Source organism: Sceloporus undulatus, chromosome 1 (assembly GCF_019175285.1).
Source record: "Sceloporus undulatus isolate JIND9_A2432 ecotype Alabama chromosome 1, SceUnd_v1.1, whole genome shotgun sequence".
NCBI lineage: Eukaryota > Metazoa > Chordata > Lepidosauria > Squamata > Phrynosomatidae > Sceloporus > Sceloporus undulatus.
Genome location: NC_056522.1, coordinates 2,443,301 through 2,462,364, shown reverse-complemented (window position 1 = coordinate 2,462,364; position 19,064 = coordinate 2,443,301). Strand labels below are relative to the sequence as shown.

The 19,064-nt window shown below is 44.1% G+C and overlaps 2 protein-coding genes across 7 annotated transcripts in view; both read right to left on the bottom strand.

The window, feature by feature from the left end:
* Positions 1-4,837, bottom strand: part of LOC121929589 (otoferlin) — a 104,779-nt gene extending 99,942 nt beyond the window's left edge. For all 6 annotated transcript variants that reach the window (XM_042465304.1, XM_042465330.1, XM_042465294.1 and 3 more), the window contains exons 1-2: positions 4,788-4,837; positions 1,361-1,381 (exon numbers count right to left, since the gene is read on the bottom strand). The gene's annotated coding sequence lies outside the window, so the exon portion shown is untranslated. The remainder of the gene's footprint in view (positions 1-1,360; positions 1,382-4,787) is intronic.
* Positions 1-19,064, bottom strand: part of LOC121919802 (otoferlin-like) — a 243,689-nt gene that overhangs the window by 148,881 nt on the left and 75,744 nt on the right. The window lies entirely within an intron of this gene.

Here is a 19,064-nt window from a genome sequence, read left to right as displayed (position 1 = left end):
GTGGATTCCCCGCTTTATGCACATGAAAATCAGTGACTGGCATATGCATATGAAGCACTTTATGCGTATGAAAACCACTGATCAGAATCCTCTTGGTTAGTTCCCAATAAGATTAAGAACCTATTGAACCCTTTCTTGAATGGTGAGTCCACATTTGTGTAATGCCCACTGATTCAATAGCTCTACTGTAGCCAGGACTACCAGCTACCTTGAGTCCTGAAATGGGGAAAAGGTCAGATGATATTGATAATGATCATGATGGTACCACCACTACCAACAGGCTTCAGGCCGATGTACGTATAAGCACAAACCTTTGGCCCAATTGCATCATCTCAGATGCTTAAAAGGGAGGATGAGAAGAGGCCATAAAATGGTTCATTCTCAAGTAATTTTGGACCTTGTAGAGTTCGTAGATATCGCTGCATTTTTGTAGACTTGGTCTACTCTTAAAGAAGTCGACCAAGTCTACCAAAGCCTACACTACAATATATTTTGTTCAATTAGTCTCAAAGGTGCTACAAAATTGGACCTTGTAGTTCTTTAAAACAGGGGCCTGCAAACCTGCTCACCAGCTCCTTCTCTTTGCAGGAGGTGTGGCTGGGATTGGGCTGACAACTCATCTCATCTCATTTCCACAATGGAGGAGGGTCTCATTTCTTTGGCTATGCTGGCCCTCCAAGAACCTCAGATGTTCTGCTCATGGCCAGAAGACAACTCTCCCCCCTCATGCACCAGTTCCTTGGATACTAGACAGAGATGCGCACACAGTTATTGGTGGTCTTCCCAGACCAAGCTAAGTCAGTGGACCCCAAAGTATAGCTATCACTCAGGGATGCTTTAGCACGGGATTTCCTGAACTTGCAGAGGGTCAGAACAGATGGCCCTGAGGGAGATCTTCCGATGCTATAATCAGAATCCTCTTGGTCAGTCCCAAAAAGATTAAGACCCTATTGAATCAGTCATTGAATGGTGAGTCCACATTTGTGCAATGCCCCCTGATTCTATAGGTCTAATGTAGCTGGGACTACCAGCTATGGGGAGAAGGTGGCATGAGGTTGAGCATGATGATACCACCAACACCAGGATTCGGGTCTATGATTTTACCTGTATGATTTAATTTAGCCTTTCTTCCATTGGCTGCCCTTCCAAGCTCTTGAACTACAGGCACCATCATCCCCAGCCAGCATGGCCATTGTATTTTTTAAAACTCAAGGGATACTGTTGTCCATCCCATGCTGCGGCTCAAGGTGGAATCTGGGATGGACACCCATATCCCTCAATCCTACATCAGTCACATGAACTCACACAAGGAAGAGGACGGAAAAGGAAAGGAGCTGAATACGAGAGGATGCACATGTACCTGGAGTCTCCATGGTCCTCGCTGTTGCAGGAATGGATGGAGAATGGAAGGAGAAACCATAATGAATATGAGCACCAAGGGCAACAGTCTTCCCACCAGGCCATTAGCTCTCCATAGCAAATGGACTCTAGGGGCCATCATGCAGAAACCCTGCCCTTCCCATTTACTGTGAATTGGCTACCTTGGAAAAGAACTGTGACCATCAGACGTATAGAGGAGGAACATTTGCTCCATGCTCATCATGTGGCTTTCATGTCCATGGGGAAGGTGCCTCCATTCTGGGTTTTAGTCTGAACTATAAAGGCCTGGTTTAGTGTATAGTATCTTGTCTTTCTCCCAATACGGGACCCAAAATGCTGAATTCCCTTCCCGGGAAGATCTGAATGGCTTCCTCCTTGCTATCCTTCCATCCGTAGGCAAAGACTTGTTTTATCACAAGCAGCTTTTTGCATGCTGATGGTTTTTAAAGGGCTGTATTGTAAAATGCTTTTCAACATTTTGATTGTATGTCTAAACTGGGTTTTTTTTACTGTTGTCAATAGTTTAATCCCCTTTTAAGCTTGCCTTTTCAATATGTTTTAACTATATTGGACTTTGGGTAAATTGGTAAGCCACCTTGAGCCCCCATTTCAGGGGGAAAGAAGGGATGTAACTGAATATAACTATGATGGTGGTTGAGATCTTCTTTCACACATGTAGTTAACAGAGATATAGATATGTTAGTCTGGGATATCAGTATGCAAAGGGAACCAACCTTTGAGACTGTATCTAAGAAGTCCAAATACATCCAAATACAAATTGATGTACAGCGCTGTGTAAACTTACAGCGCTTTATAAATAAAGGTTAATAATAATAATAATAATAATCCTAGGAAGTAGACTGAAGTCTATGAAAGCTCATGCTGTCAATTTCTTTCTTTCAGTGAGTCTCAAAGGTGCTACAAGATTCTACAGACTAACATGGCTATATCTTTGTTTAAGAAGTACAATAACATCCAAAATCCACAACAGTGATAATTTTATTGGACCAACCAAAATGCACAAAATACTCATAATAATATAATAATAATAATAATATTTATTTGTATACCGCCCTCTGGCAAACCAATCCGGGCGGTTAACAACAGTAAAATATAAAATATGACAATTAAAAACACTTTATCCCTCCCCCCCCTTAAGACAGTATTAAACAATATAACATATTAAAAACACAATACAAGCATAAAACCAGCAGTTAAAACTAAAAACCCTGATATCCCTCTGTTGATCCTCAACCATCACTAAGATGGGGCCACGGGAGGAATGAGGGAATCAGGGAACCTGGGAACCTGGGCCGGGATGGTTAATCTGGAAAGGCCTGCCGGAAGAGATCCGTCTTGATCGCTTTTTTAAAGCTGTCTAATGATGTTATCTGACGGATCTCATCCGGCAGGTCGTTCCAGAGTTTGGGGGCGACAGCAGAGAACGCCCTCTGGGAGGTTGCCGCAAGCCTAGATTTTAGAGGCTGCAGTAAGTTCCTCAATGCAAGCTTTTGCTGTTTTGTGGATTTTGGATGTTATTATACTTTGCTGCATAGCCAACACAGCTACCCTTGAACATGGTTTGTGTGAAAGAAGTTGTAGCATAAGCTTTCATAGACTTGGTCTATTTCTTCAGACACATTTTGACTTCTTTTCATGCGGCTGAGGATGCAAATCAAATTTACAAAAACGTCTCCTACAACATCTTTCCCACAGTTAGTCTCCACTGTGCTGCAAGAGCCCTTTGCATACATAGAATTAAAAGCACATAACTATATATTGTATGCTGACCCAACTCCCCACAAGCCAATCTTAACAGCCAGCACCTGCGCCAGGCAACAAAGGGCTGTTTGGCTGGAAAATGGGGAGCTGCAAGATGGCCTCTCTAGCCCCCTCTCATCTAAGGAAAGGGGCTAAAAATGTCATCACAAATGCCCCCTTTGACCTCCAGCAGAACAGACCTCCATTGCTTGGTGCAGCTGCTGGCTGTTAAGGTAGGTTTGCAGGGGCACATTTGTGATCATGGCAATTATGCCACAATCATAAACATGAATATTGGACAATTGTGAATGTGATATGATAGCCCTGTTTAAGTATTTGAAGGGGTGTCGTATTAGAATCATAGAATCATAAAGTTGGAAGAGACTGCAAGGGCCATCCAGTTCAACCCCTTTCTGCCATGCAGGAACTCTCAGTCAAAGCATCCCCATTGACAGACGGCCATCCAGCCTCTGCTTAAAGATCTCCAAGGAGGGAGACCCATCAAACTCTATTGAGGCAGTTTGTTCCACTGTCGAACAGCCCTAACTGTCAGGATATTCCTCCTAATGTTGAGGTGGAATCTCTTTTCCTGGAGCTTGCATCCATTCTGTTCCGTGTCTTATTCTCTGGAGCAGCAGAACACAAGCTTGCTCCCTCCTCAATATGGCATCCCTTCAAATATTTCAACAGGGCTGTCATATCAACTCTTAACCTTCTCTTCGCCAGGTTAAACATCCCCAGCTCCCTAAGTCTCTCCTCAAAGGACATTATGGCTTCTAGACCCTTCTCCATTTTGGTTTCCCTCCTCTGGAGATGCTCCAGTTTCTCAACATCCTTCTTGAATTTTGATGCCCAGAACTGAACACTGGATTATTCCAGGTGGGGCCTGACCAAAGCGGAATAGAGTGGCACTATTACTTCCCTTGATCTAAACACTATACTTCTGTTGATGCAGCCTAGAATCGCATTGAGGATGGAGCAAACTTGTTTTCTGCTGCTCCAGAGAACAGGGCCTGCATTCAAACTACATGAAAAGAAATTCCAACTAAACATTAGGAAGAGCTTCCTAAGAGTAAGAACTATTCAACAGTGGAAGATGCTGATGCCTCAGAGGCTGGTGGAGTCTCCTTCTTTGGAGGTTTTTAAACCAAGGCTGGATGGCCATCTATCATCGTGAAGGCCTGAATTGTATTTTCCTTCATGTCAAAAGGAGGTTGGGCCAGATGACCTCTGAGATCTCTTCCAAGTCTTGCACACATCCATTTTACACATTTGTAACTGTTCAGCTGGATGCCAGCCAGTAATAGCCATAACCCAGCATGCAACAAGGAAATGTGCAATCCAATTTTTAAAAAATATTGTGATCATAAATAGATAAACAGATAAATATATGGGGCCTTTAGCCAAGAAGGAGCCTGGAAGGTTTGCTTCAGGTGCCTCATTGATAATTCATCTAGGTTAGAGCAAATTTACCACTGCAGTGACCTCAAGAGTGCACCAGATGCCCTGATGTCATATTGAGGATGGAGCAAGCTTGTTTTCTCCTGCTCAATACTTGGGGTGATCCCTAGGATGAATCAGGGCCCAAAGAGAGCATGAGACATGGAGCCCAGTGAGTTCTAAAGCATCCCTTTGAGGCTTAATACCTGGCTATGGACTGGTACCCATCTTGGTTCTTACGCTGGACTCCTGGAGGTTTGCTGGATTAAGGCAGAGGAAAGAAAGACAAGGAATCAATGTTTTGACATTTGGGGCAAGCAGAAACCAGCAACAGTGGCCACCGAACCTTTATCAGGCAACCTGCATTCACTCCTTTATTTATCCAAATTCAGCCAGGAATTGTTCCTGTGATGATGATTCAAACATGTACAGTCGCCCCTCCTTTCTCACAGACTTGAGGTCCATGGTTGTGAATCTTCACAGAGTGGCGACCTCCATTATTTTCAATGGGGTGCACCCCCACAGCATGCATCCTCTGCGCGCTCGAGCACATGAGCCCCATTCAAGCTTATGAGGCTTGAATATAGGCGAGTCTCTGTTTTCGCGGGTGTGTGTCCCTGGAACGGATCCCCCGCGAAAACGGAGGGCTGACAGTAGTTGAAAAGGGAGTTAAAATTTTATTTTTAAAGGAATAAAGAAATATGTAAATATTGAAGAATAGAAAATGGATAGGAATCTATCTCATAAGGACTACTGTTAAGCTAGAGTCTTTGAGGAACTGATACATATTAAATGGTTAATATTAACAAGTGACTTGCACAATACTTTGACTGGACAAGTGGAAGAGTAATGCTATATATGGACAATATTACAAGTGGAAAACGAACGTATGGGTTGATTTGCATTTCGACATTGCATTTTAGTGAACTGGATTCCTTTTGTAGGGAGTGGAGAATTACAGCTATATCTTTGTTTATGTTTTTGTTTGTTAATAGTTTTTATTGTTGTTGTTTACTCATCTCTGTTGTTTTCTAGTTTGTAATATAATAAGCACTAAATAAGAAAGAAAGAAAGAAAGAAAGAAAAGGCAGTTAAAATCAGCATCATGGTCAGAGTTCCAGAGAGCATTGGTGGGCAGCCCATAAAGTGTGTCCAAGAAGCAGGCGCATTATAATCATACTATAAGAAAAGACGCATCAATAATTCAGCCTGGCCAGACTGGATTCTGCTTCAGAGCTCCATCCCATCTATAAATTTTTAACAGCAAACAGTGATCAGGTAACAGTCCCTGGCATTGACTTTTGCCTCGCCAAAGGCACACCAAAGAGGCCATCTGGGACTTGAAGAAGGAGTATGGCGGTGGAAGCAATGGAGCATCACCCACCTGTGGCTTAGTCTGAAAATACTGCAATATTTCAATCCAAACCCAGGCATGTGTGTGTTGGGGGGGGGTCAACCCCATTGGGGGGGACAAACTAAGGGCATTGAGTTCTGTCTCCTTCAGTCGAAATTCTCATTCGCTCCCTACATTTCTAGCATTGCAGAGACTCAGACGCCGCAAATGGTTCAAAGTTGGAAGTCTTTATATTGAGTGTGTTGGCTTTTCCTGTGTCACTTTGCCTGCCCTGTTTCTTTACATGGCTAAACTGCATTTCCAAATGCAAAAGGATCTTGTAAGCACCTTTGAGTTTGAAGTCATAGCATAAGACTTGGTCTACTTCCTCAGATGCATGGAGTGAACTGGTGCCCAGGAAGGACCTTGATAAGAAGACTGTATGAACAGCCATAGAAATGCATTTCCATTCCAAATGCTTGACTGAAGCTTTGAGTTACTGTAATGTTAGGAATGTGAAGACTGAAGGGAAATTTCATGGTGGGAGGGAAGAACTATTACTTGAGGAAGCTAGGCTTCCTCCTAACCAAGGGTCACACAAGTATATATACCCCACACACTTCCATGCCGCTACACTCTGAAGATGCCAGCCACAGGTGCAGGAAAAACAGCAGGAGTAAATTCTTCCAGAATGTGGCCACATAGTCCGAATAATCCACAGAAAACTATGGATGCTGGCCGCGAAAGCCTTCGGCTTCACATTTGGCTAGGCTCTCATTGTGCCCCCCCCCCCCAATAGTCCCATCCCAGTGTTGCAGCAGCCCTATAGAAAGTGAGACACACACATTTAGTGCATTTTTCTCACACTAAGTTAAACCGTGGAACTCATTGATACACGCTAGAGCGATGGCTGCCAATCTGAGCACCTTTAAAAGAGAACTGGATAAATTCACGATGGAAGTGGCAATCCATAGTTACTATGTCATGGTTGCTGTAAGTCACCTGTAGCATCTGAGGCAGTCTACCTTTATATATTAATTGTTGGGGAGTGAAGGATGGAGTTCACACCTGTCCTGCTATGAGACTTCTAACTGGGGCAATGAGAAGCCACTGTGAGGACAGAAAGTTGCACTTGAGGATCTGACCCAGGGTGCAGCCACACTGCAGAAATAAAGCAGTTTGAGACCACCTTAACTGTCATGGCTCTATCCTGTGGAAGCCTGGGATTCGTAGTTTGGTGAGGCCCCACAGCACTTGGTCAGACCAGGCTGCATACCTCACCAAACTACAAATCCCAGGATCCTACAGGATGGAGCTGTGGCAATTAAAGTGGTCTCAAGCTGCGCGGCTGCATCACCCATACCCAGGCCCTTCTCATATTCTCACACAACTAAAGCAGTCCAGATCGTTGTCTTTCACACTGAACAGCCATCGGGAAAAAGGGACTGAAAACAATTTCCTCCTCAAATTGATCCAACATTACAAAAGGTCACCGTGCCAAGGCTCTGCAAACAGAAAACACTTGAGAAAAAAGGTGCGGATGATGCCCGACTCCCTCCCTCCATTGAAACGCTGGCACATGCATCACTGCACACCGTAATTACCCTTCATAGTCTTCTCTGTCTTCACCCAAACTGTTCCAACGGCATGCAGAAAACACAGAAGTCCAGTTAGTCCAACGCACTCAAGCAATTAAAAGGAAATGTTCCTTGATCCATTATGCATAACATAAAGCCATACTCAAACATAGGAATCAACATGCTTCAACGGCACATGAAAAAACTTCAGCCTTTGCATGCAACCCTTCCCCCTGACATTCTCGGTTTCTACATACAGTAAATGTTTGACGAAGATCATAATTTCATCACACCAATCACCCATAAACTCTATAATTCTACCTCAACCCACCTATTATTATTACTATTTTTAAAGAGACACTTTGAGCCTTAGCTGGGTGTGCGTTTTCTTGCTTCCAGATTTTTCACATTCTAAGCTTGTGGCTGAGAACCTTTCAGAAACATTGACCACAACTGGCCCAGAATCACTGCAAACCTTGTATTTGATGTTGTTGTTGTTGTTAACCACCCTCCAGTCGATCTCGACTCATGGCGACCCAGTGGATGAGACATCTCCAAGACTCCCTATCCTCCACTATTCTTCTAAATTCTTGCAGATTCAACCACGAGAGATTGGAACAAGCTGTGAAACTGAATGTCTTGGAAGAGGATGAGATTGTCCCCATTGGAGGGATTTGAGATGAGGGTCAACATGGGATGCTGGAGATGTGTCCCATATTGCACAGAGGAAGAGAATCATAGAATCCTAGAGTTGGAAGGGACCTTAAGGGCCATCCAGTTCAACCCCATTCTGCCATGCAGGAACTCACAATCAAAGCATCCCTGACAGATGGCCATCCAGCCTCTGCTTAGGTTGAACCAAGTGACCTCTAAGGTCCCTTCCATTCTAGGAGTCAAACAGGTCAATAAAACCCCCGCAGTCACTTGAAGAGCCAGTCTGCCAGTCTGCCAGGGCCCTGCAGTGCCATTTACAGACTATTCTTCTTCTGGGGCTGCTTGTTTTCCCTCCCGCTGGGATAGGAGATTAGCTGACTAATGAGACATCTTTCCTAAAGATGTTGGAAACACAGGCAGCAAATGACTCTTTAATGAAGTCTGCCAGCATTCGAGGACTCACTGTGGAAAAATCCCTTGTCTGTCATTTCTCTCTGTATACTGTGTTGGGAACAATCACGCATCCAAGAAGAGACCCTCATCTGCAAAAGGCCTTAAGCAGGTCTTTCTGCTGTTCCTGTTTAATGGGGCGTGCGGTGATTTTGTTGCCATTGTTATTATTATGTACTGCCAGCAGTCGCTTTGGATTTAGGATGATCCTAAGACTAAGAGGCCATCAAGAGACCCTGTTCTTCACAGCCTTGCAAACTCAAGGTCCATCCACCTGTAGTGCCAACTTTTCCTACTGCAAACATCTCCTTTGCCTAGCAAAAACCACTCAATTCTTGTATGTAGAGAGATCTTGTAGCAACTTTGAGACTAACTGAAAGAAAGAAGTTGGCAGCATGAGCTTTCCTAGACTTAAGTTTACTTTCTCAGATGCTGAGGAAGTAGACTTCAGTCTACGAAAGTTCACGTTGCCAACTTCTTTAAGTTAGTCTCAAAGGTGCTACAAGATCTCTCTACACACTGACTCTACACACGGCTATATCTTTGATATATTACCACTCAATTCTTATTTCTTGCAAACTCTATTTCTGCTGCTTGCTATTGTTAGGTCTCATCAAGTCAGCCATGGTTTGTACAAAGCTTTCTGAATGAGAGGCCTCCTCCAAGGAGGACTTCCAGGTAAAATAAAGCACAGGATTTCTACCCCTTTAATAGTTGTGCAGAAAAGGGCATTTCAGTATGCGTTACTGGCATGACTCCCAAAACCTGCATCCCTAACGCCCTTGCAGAAACTACCAGCCAAAACAGATATGTTTCAATCCCATTGCTCCATGTCCTATTCTCTAGAGCAGGAGAAAACAAGCTTGCTCCATCCTCAATATGACTTCCCTTCAAACATTTAAAGATGCCTCCTCTCAACCATCTCTTCTCCAGGCTAAACAGACTCAGCTTCCTAAATTGTTCTTCAGAGGGCTTGCTGGTTTCCAGACCTTCCACCATTTTGATCACTTTCATTTGGACATGATCTGGCAGGTCCGCATCTTTCTTAAATTGGGCTGCTCAGAACTGGACAAGAGAACTAACACAAAAGATCAAGGTGTGCATTTTCCCTCCCCAGCATTTAGAAATGCCCCTGAACATTTTATTTCGATTTGGCATCTGCCTGGAAACATCTCATACAGTCCCATAGATCAAGCCACAAACTGCACGGCAAACATTATTTGCAGGAGTTTACACAATTCCACAAAATGGCAGCGGAATCACAGTATTCATTCCAGATTTTACGAAGTGCATTCCCAAAGGCACTATCAGTCATCATCCTTTCCCCACCTTTTGTGATACTTCTCCCTTCATCTTGCACATACCTTTAGGGAAATGCACAAACCCTGGCTGGTAAGGCTTGTGTAAACTCTGCCACTGGTGCGGATCCAGACCTAGCCATGTTCAGAATGACTCCAAGAAATAGGACATGACCCAGCACTTTCAGTGGGTCTACTCTAACTAAGACTAAGCTTAGATCCACCTTGTCGTCTCCAACACAGCAACGCAAACCAGAGGCCCTGGCCAGAGCCAGACCATATACCTTGCATTGAGGGAACCTTGGCTGATGGTATCTCCCTCACCCAGAAGTTCATCATCACTATGGTAGTACATCTCATCTTCTTCCTGCCTGTAAGAATGAGCAGCAACAGATGGACTATGAATTACATTCACCAGGGAAAGGTAGTGTGGCTCATAGGGCTACCAAGCATGTCAGGATTTCCTTGCTGGTGGCACCTTCATTGTGGAGCCTTCTCCTGCTACAAGCACACAACTGTCACACAAAATATATCCCATATGTGGGACAGTCTAGTGCAGTAGTTCCCAAACTTTGGTCTTTCTGGTGTTTTGGACTTCAGCTCCCAGAATTCCTGACTATTGGTCAAATTACCTGGAGTTTCTAGGAGCTGAAGTCCAAAACACCTGGAGAGCCAAAGTTTGGGAACCACTGGTCTAGTCTATGTATATCTATCCTGTCTTGAAGTTAGACTTCAGCCTCTGCAGGGACTTTGCTATCTGCACTTGTTGGTTTTTGGGAAGCTGTGATAACGCCACTCTGTGCCATTACCCAATGATTATGAACCAGGCTGTGCCCAGTTTTTAAAAAAGATTATGCAAGAGCTGGTAAAGCATCATGCACCTCACCTTGCAGCTGCAAGCTTAAGAAGTGGGAATGCTGTAAAACAAAGGGTTTCTCATAGAGGTAGAATTCAGAGCCCTTGCAGTGTTATTTTGAAACATCAGTATGCGAAGGATCTTGCAGTACCATTGAGATTAAATGTGCAAAAGAAGTTGTGGCGTGAGCTTTCATAGACTTGGTCTACTTCCTCAGATGCATGTATTTACCAAAGCTTATGTTACATTTTCTTCCGTGTGGTTAGTCTCATGGGTGCTACAGGATCCCTTTGCAAAATGGCTTCTCAGTGTCTTTGAAACCAACAACCACTTAGGAAATGTAAGAAAAAAAGGATCCATAACCAAACACCCCCCTTGCCATTTACATGGAGGAAGACTTCTCTTCTTAAGTTCTTCACAGCTGGAAAAGCCTTCTGGTTATTGTAACTTCTATCAGCTCAAACCAACCCAATCCAAAACCCAGACCCCAAATACTCTGCCCCCCCGCCAAGATTCCAGATGTTTTGGCAGCGCAACTCTATGGTCAACATCTGCCAGACGCTGATCATAGAATCCAGTTGGAAGCCCTACAAATGCCTAGAGAAGTGTTTTTTCTAGGAACTTTTAGGTTTTCCAGCACAATTCTATGGTCAACCTCTGGCAGAGTTGCGCTGGAGGACCAAGAGATTCCTAGAGAGAACATATTCATCAAAACCTCAAATAATCAAACCCCCAAAAGTCAAAGCCACAAATGTGGGAGTGTCGCGGCAGAGAGAGACGCAGAGACAGGAATGGGGGTGCAAAAGCTTCTTCTGCTGGCCAGGTCTTGGCCAGCTCCTTTTATTGACATCAGGGTTACATTAGGTTTTACATTATCTCACTGTACATCAGAAGGCAATTTGCGGAATCAGGGACCAATGTGTACTCAGGAGATTTCTAATTAGCAAAGGGGAGCAAGATGTGTACACTGTCTCAGCCGAATCAACATGGGCTTATCCAATCACAAGCCATTGTCAACCAGAAGGTGAGGCATGATCTCGTGTTTGCCAGGGCCACACATCCCTATTCTCGGTAAACATTGCTATCCTGGGAGGGGGTGCCCCCCTGGGCTCCAGGAATGCCACATGGAGGCAACGTTAATTCCTCACTCACTGATTCAGTCTTTTTATCAGTCGGACTTGGAGACCGGAGAAATACTTTAATAAGGATTGAAGTCAAGGCAAGCATCAAGTTTTCCTGACTTCACCATGATGCTACTTTTAAATTCACTCATTGGCCACTAGAGGGCAGGAGCCGCACAGCTGACCTACTATGATTTCAGCAGGAATCACAGTGATCCCTTTCTCCTCAAGGCAGGGGTAGGCAACCTTTTGAGCCGGGGCCGGGTTGCTGTCCCTCAGACAACTGGGGGGCAAGAGCCAAAAATAAATAATTAATTTTTTTTGAAAAAATTAATTATAAAGAAACAAGGACAATGTAGGACAAAATTTTCAATGGAGGCACTTTTTTTTTAAAAAAATGGAGGACACGTGAAAAAAATGGCTGATTTTAAAAAATGTTATGCAAATGCATGTTTTCGAGGCTTCTATAGGTCCCCCAAAGGCCCCAGCAGCAATCGGTGGCAGACCAGGCCAGGGGCCGGTCCCAAGGCCCTTGCCGGGCCGCACCGGCCCGCGGGCCGCAGGTTGCCTACCCCTGCTCCAAGGGATTCATTCACACGTTTTGTTTTGCAATGCGACTATGCAGATAACCTCACTCAACATTCTGGATGTTCACACTATTTTTTTTTTAGTGGGAAGACATCTCTGTGAGTTCTGTCACTCACAGGCGTCAGCACTGCGAATAAAGATGGGTCACCGAAATGGACGTATTCGAAATGTGAGAGCAAAAATGCCAAGATTTATATCCCCATCATTTAAGCATTGAAGTGCGGATCATTTCAGAAAAGAAGGACTAATGTTCTCTGTGGTGTCCAGCTCAGGACCAGTCACACTTAGGGTTTTTTTTGCATGGAGAGATTCGTATCTGTGAATCGATTCAAAATCATCCACCGTTCCCACTACTTTTTTTTTAAAACATTCAAGTGTTAAAATTTCGAAGTCTTTAGCAACAGCAAAGCATTTACATTTCTATGATGGCTTCATTGTGAACTCAGCACTCTCTAGAAGTGTTACAATCTAAGCCAATTGCCTCCAATAACTGGGTCCTCATTTTACCAACCTACGAAATCATGGAAGGCTGAGTCACCTTGGAGCCCTTGGAATCGAACTCGCAACCTTGTGGCTGCAGGACTAACATTTAAACCACTGCGTCACCAGAGCAGCCATTCCCAAACGTTGGTCCTCCAGGTTTTGGAGAGCAATATCGATAGCCATAGCATTTTACATTACCATAGCGTCCAAAGGATTTCTTCACACGGAGGAATGTATCACCGTCCCAAAAAAGAAGAAATGGGGCCAATGCGAAAATGCACAAAATCACATAGTAGCTTATCACACGCATAGACGAACATAGCATCCATCCGAAAGAGAAAGCAGGGCGAATGCAAATGATTCATCACATGAGTACATACCCATCAGCTGCTTCATTGCGAATAGCGGTTAGTGCATGCGGCAGGGAGAGAGGACGCGGCTGGAAGATTTAACAAGTCGGACCCAAGGAACAACCCACCCCTTGAGTTAGAGGTGGAAGGAACAGGAGGAGGCATGCTCCGCTCCTCATCTTTACCTTCCCCCCTTTTTGCTCTTTCCTCCAAAAACAGCTGCTTTGCTCTCAGCAGCCATTGATACAGGAAATTGCAATAAAGGATCATGGGAATTGTAGTTGTTTCTAACAGGGGGAATCCCATGGCCAAACTGAGATGCATTTCATACCAATGCAAGCAAACTGACGACAACATATGCAAATTTGCAATGAAAAAGTATTATAAATTCAATGTTTCTTTGAATCTTTGAAAACCCTGGAGAACAGGAGAAATCCCAGCCGACTGGAGGAGGGCAAACGTTGTCCCATCTTCAAAAGGGGAAGAAAGAGGATCCAACAATTTACCTCCAGAGTCTGACATCAGTACTAGGAAAGATTCTGGAGCAGATATTTAACCAGAGAGTCTGTGAACATCTAGAAGGCAATGCCATAATCCAAAAAAGTCAACATGGGTTTAGAGAAAGAAGTCATGCCAGACAACCTAATCTCTTCTTTGACAAATTACGAACTTGGTAGATGAAGGAAATGCTGTGGATATAGTAGATCTGGATTTCAATAAGGCCTTTGACAAAGTTCCCATGACATTCTTGCAAACAACGTTGAAAATGTGGGCTAGACAAAGAACTGTTAAATGGATCTGTAATTGGTTGACCGGCCGAACCCAAAGGGTGCTCACATGGCTCCTTTCATCCTGGAGACAAGTGAACCAGTGGGGTGTCCAGTGGGGCTCTGTCCTGGGCCCAGGGCTTATCAACATCTTTATCAATGACCTGGATGACAGAATTGGGGGCATACTTACCAAATTTGCAGATGATTCCAAATTGGGGGAATAGCTAATACCCAGAGGACAGGATCAAGATTCAAATGACTGAATAGACTAGAGAGCTGGGCCAAAGCTAACAAAATGAAATTCAACACGGAGAAATGTAAGGTACTGCACTTAGGGCAGAAAATGAAAAGCACAGATATAGAATGGGGACCCCTGGCTGAATGAAACTAACGTGTTGAAAGGGATCTGGGAGTCCAAGTAGACCACAGTTGACAATGAGTCAACAGTTACGCATATTACCCTTCCCTCCAACCACTCCCTTCTCCTTCTGTTCAGTCTTTTTAGATTGAAGTCTGAGGGCAGGAACCGTCTAAATAAAAGATTGCTGTAGCGCGGTGGAATTACAGCGCTTCATAAAAGAAGGTAATAATAATAATATAACATGCGATGCGGCAAAACAAGCCAATGCGTTTGCGCCATCAATAGAGTATGTGTCTAGATCAAGAGAGTAAAAGTGCACTATTCTGCTGGTCAAGCCCAACTGGAATACTGTGTCCAGTTCTGGCACCACATTCAAAAGGACATTGAGAAACTGAGCGGCAAAGGAGGGTGACTAAAATGGTGAAAGTCTGAAACTTGCCTATGAGGAACACTGTAGGAGCTGGGATGTTTAGCCTGGAGAAAAGAAGTTTAAGAGTGATATGAGAGCCTGTTTAATATTTGAAGCATGTCTATTGAGGAGGGAGCAAGCTTGTTTTCTGCTACTCCAGAGAAAGGACCTGGAACAATGGATGTAAGCCGCAGTAAAAGATCACCTCAACATTAGGAGGAACTTCCTGAGAGTAAGGGCTGTTCGACAGTGAACAAACTCTTCCTCGGAGTGTAGTGGAGTCTCCTTCTTTGGAGTCTTCAAGCAGAGGCTGGATGGCCATCTGTCAGGGATGCTTTGATTTGGATTTCCTGCATGGGCAGAATGGTTGACTGGATCAGGGCCCGTGGGGTCTCTTCCAACTCTATGATTCTATGAATCGCTGAGTCCCTGGGATAACTCGCGATTGCGTTTGGATTGCATTCAGTTTGCATGCAACGTCGTTTGAAATTCTTTGCGAAATTACGTGAAATACCATGGATGACCCTATTAACCGTTGGTTAACTTTCCAATTTTTCCCTGTGGATAAAGTCCATAGTGAACTAAGCACTCTCTAAGAGGTTTGCAGTCTGTAAGACAATTGCCCCCAACAAGCTGGTACAATTGGCCCTCCTTATCCACAGATTCTTTATTCATGGTTCAACTATCCATGCTTGAAAAATATATATATTCCCAAAAGAAGCCTTGATTTGCCATTTTATTATAGGGACACTGTTTTACTGTGCCATTGCAATTTAAGGATTTGAGCACCATGGATTTGGTATCAGGGGGGGGGTCCGGAACCAAACCCCAGCAGATGCCAAGGGACCACTGTACGTATTTATCAACCTACAAAAGGATGGAAGGCTGAGTCAATCTTGCCACATTTCCAACTACACTCTTATTCCACTATTAGTGCCTGGCTGCCTCTTTTTGAATCTGGGATTTGCAGTTCAGGGGGGAATTTGGATTTATCAGCTAAGGCTCTTAGGACTCACTGAACTACAATAAGTAAAGTGGAATAGAGCAGCACTATAAAATGTAGTATGGAAATGTCATTGGAGCCCCTCGGGATCAAACTCACAAACATGTGGCTGCAAGACGGGCATTTAACCACGCGCCACCGGGCTCCTTCAGAATTAAGCATTGCATTAGGGAAATTATTCTGTTGCAAACATTAGTGTGGTTTTTCAGCACACAATGGTTTGTGGTCCAGTTGGTGGTACTGCCTATTTGTCCAAAAAGTTGTTTCTTGTGCAGGACATAGTGTGTTCACACTGACCTTGTAACAGACTGGGCCTGAAAGGTCAGCCTGGGAGCAGCGTTGGGATGTTGCGTCCACATGATGCATGCCCTAATTCCACCCACTAGGTCGCCATGACACTGTGTGCCGCTCCATATGGGTGCGGTGTCATGATGCTCCTCATGGCATTGCGTCCATACGACACAGCCCAAACAGCACTGCAGCTATGACTTTTTTGTGGCTCCTTTTCGCACCCTGGAAAGGCTGGATCATGCCACACATGAGGTTGCCGGCCCCAATTCGGCTGACACAGGGCAGGCTCCATGCCATCCATACGACACAGCCATACGACACAGGGCTTGTTTCTACAGCCCCACAATTGCTAGTTTCCGGTACAAAATTAGTGTGATTTGAAATGTGGAAAAACTATCTGAATTTCTCCATAGACTAATTCTGTGGGTGAATCTACACTGTGAAATAATGCAGTTTGACACCACTTAAACTGCCACGCTCCATCTACAGAATCCTGGGAGTGTAGTTTGGCGAGGCACCCAACCCCTCTTGGCCACAAGAGAGGCTAAAGAGTTTTGTAAAACTGCAAATCCCGGGATTCCATAGGATGGAGCAGGAGCATTTAAAGGGGTACAAACTGCATTGGTATTTTCCACAGTGCAGATGCACCTGTGGACTGATGTGAAAGAAGTGGGAAAACGGCTGCTCCGTTCTCTCACTAGGTTTTCACCAGCACTGGGAAACTGAATATTTTGCCCAGAATGGATATATTGCTTTCCAGACTATAACATAATCTAGAAAGAATCAGAATCATTCCTCTTAACTAAAAGGCTGAAATATACATCGGGATGATTTTAGTCTGTGAAGTTGTCGTTCCGGCAATCGCTGGGATTTTAATGAGCCACCTTTGGATTGTTGGGAATGACTGCTTTTAAAGAAATTTCCTTTTTGCAAATCTGTTCTTGGCAGCGAATGAAGGCCTGAGATGGCTGCCATCCAGATCATGCCAAAAAAACCACTGTTGATGAGTCTGGGCTGAAATTAACTCCAATTATTGCAGAAAAGGCTCATAAAACCTGAGCCCAACACGTGGAAAGCGGCCACACGCCCTCCATAGATCTCCTTTTGTGAATCCTAACTGGAGGACCCACTGAAGCCATAGGATTACCTACACAATATGACTCCCCATTCAACAGTTGATTCAATGGCCTGTTAACACAGACTGCCAAAATAAAGCTGGGTCTGGGTCTCTTTGGAGGATGCTATTAAGATTCATGGGTCCTAAGAGTCGGAGGTTTGCTCAAGCCACATCCCATTCCTAGCACGGGAGGGCAGCTTTGGTGCATTCCAGATTCTAGGATGCATGCATCATTTAATATAGCATACTCCAAGACCGAGCAGCTTTATTTTGGCATTCTGTACAGGCCAATAGGTTTATTCTATCCTGGCACACCCACCCTGGGACACCCCACACCCCACCTCCATGAAATATTCCTTCATCCCAAATTTCTAGCATTGCAGCAACCTAAAACTTCAGCTGAGCATTTAGAAATATATGTTCAGATTAGCTTGCAGAGTCTTGGACGAACTGAAAGAAAGAAATTGGCAGCATGAGCTCGTAGACTAAAGTCCTCCTCCCTCAGATGCATTCTTTATCTTTGAATTCGACCATTTAGAATATAGTTTAGGCATCCAAAGAGAAAAAAGAACAAAGCAGTTTGCTTAAGTGCCATTTTCCACCTCTTTCTCTCTCTCTCTCTCAAAATAACTTGACTGTTATTATAGTTTTATTTTTATTTGTATCTGCTATTATTTTAATATTTATGTTAATACTGAATTAACATTTTCATTGTATTAAACTCTGCTCCGCCCTCCCCGCGTGCACCTGGCATGATAACACTGACCATGGGTTTTTCTCACACTGGGCTATTTCGTTCCGTGCCATTACGCTCTCCCGCATACGAAACTGGCCCGTATTGATGCGTGTTCTCATCCGCGCAGTTGCCTTAGCTATGTTCGGAAAGCATGCTTCCCCCAGTGAAATCCCAAGTAAAAACATGCTTCTTTGTGACCACTTTAAGGGTGGGGTTTTGTGTGACATCTGTGAAATCATTCGTGGATTGCCATTTTTTTTCCAGGATATTCGCAGGAAAACTGCCCAATCTCCTTTGTGTGATAAACGCCTTTGTTTGTCTTGATGGAGGCTGCATCTGCACTGCAAATTATGCACTATCACACCACTTAATTGCTGCGTGCAGATACAGCCTCATTGAGACCAGGCTTAGTGGACGCTGGATTCTGAAGTGCAGAGACCTGTTCCCACTTTCCTCTAACACTTTCTTTTCTATCGAGAGCAACAAAATGGTCTCAGCTCACCTCCTCAATGAAAGCTATAATCCCAGCTCAAACTGTTCATGGGGCTCATTAAAGCCAAGCATGGCTTCCTGTAGAGCCATGAGGATTGTACTTATTGATCGGGAATTGATCTAGATGCTTCAGCCAAGTCTCCTACGCAACAGAGATATTTGCTGCAGCTTTACCAAGTCCTCAGGGCCAGCGCTTCATCACGGTCCCACAATTGTGGTTTGTGTGTCTTGCCACTGCAGATATAGTGGATACATGTTGTTGTGTGCCTTCAAGTCATTTCCAACTTTATGGCGACACTAAGGGGAACCTATCCCGGTATTTCTTGACAAGTTTCTTCGAGGGGCTTTGCCATGGCCATCCCTTGAAGCTGAGGAGTGTACATGCCCAAGATCACCCAGGACTTTACCATGGGAAAATTGGAAGTTTAACCAAAGTTAATCCGGGGCCATCCAAGGTATTTCAAGTAATTTCAAAAAGGTTTTCAAACGACATGACACACAAACAGAAGGCAATCCAAATGCAAATGAGCATCCAGGAAGATGAATCAGAAAAATTTCAAATTAAATCCTTTTCCATTGTGAATTTGCATCAAT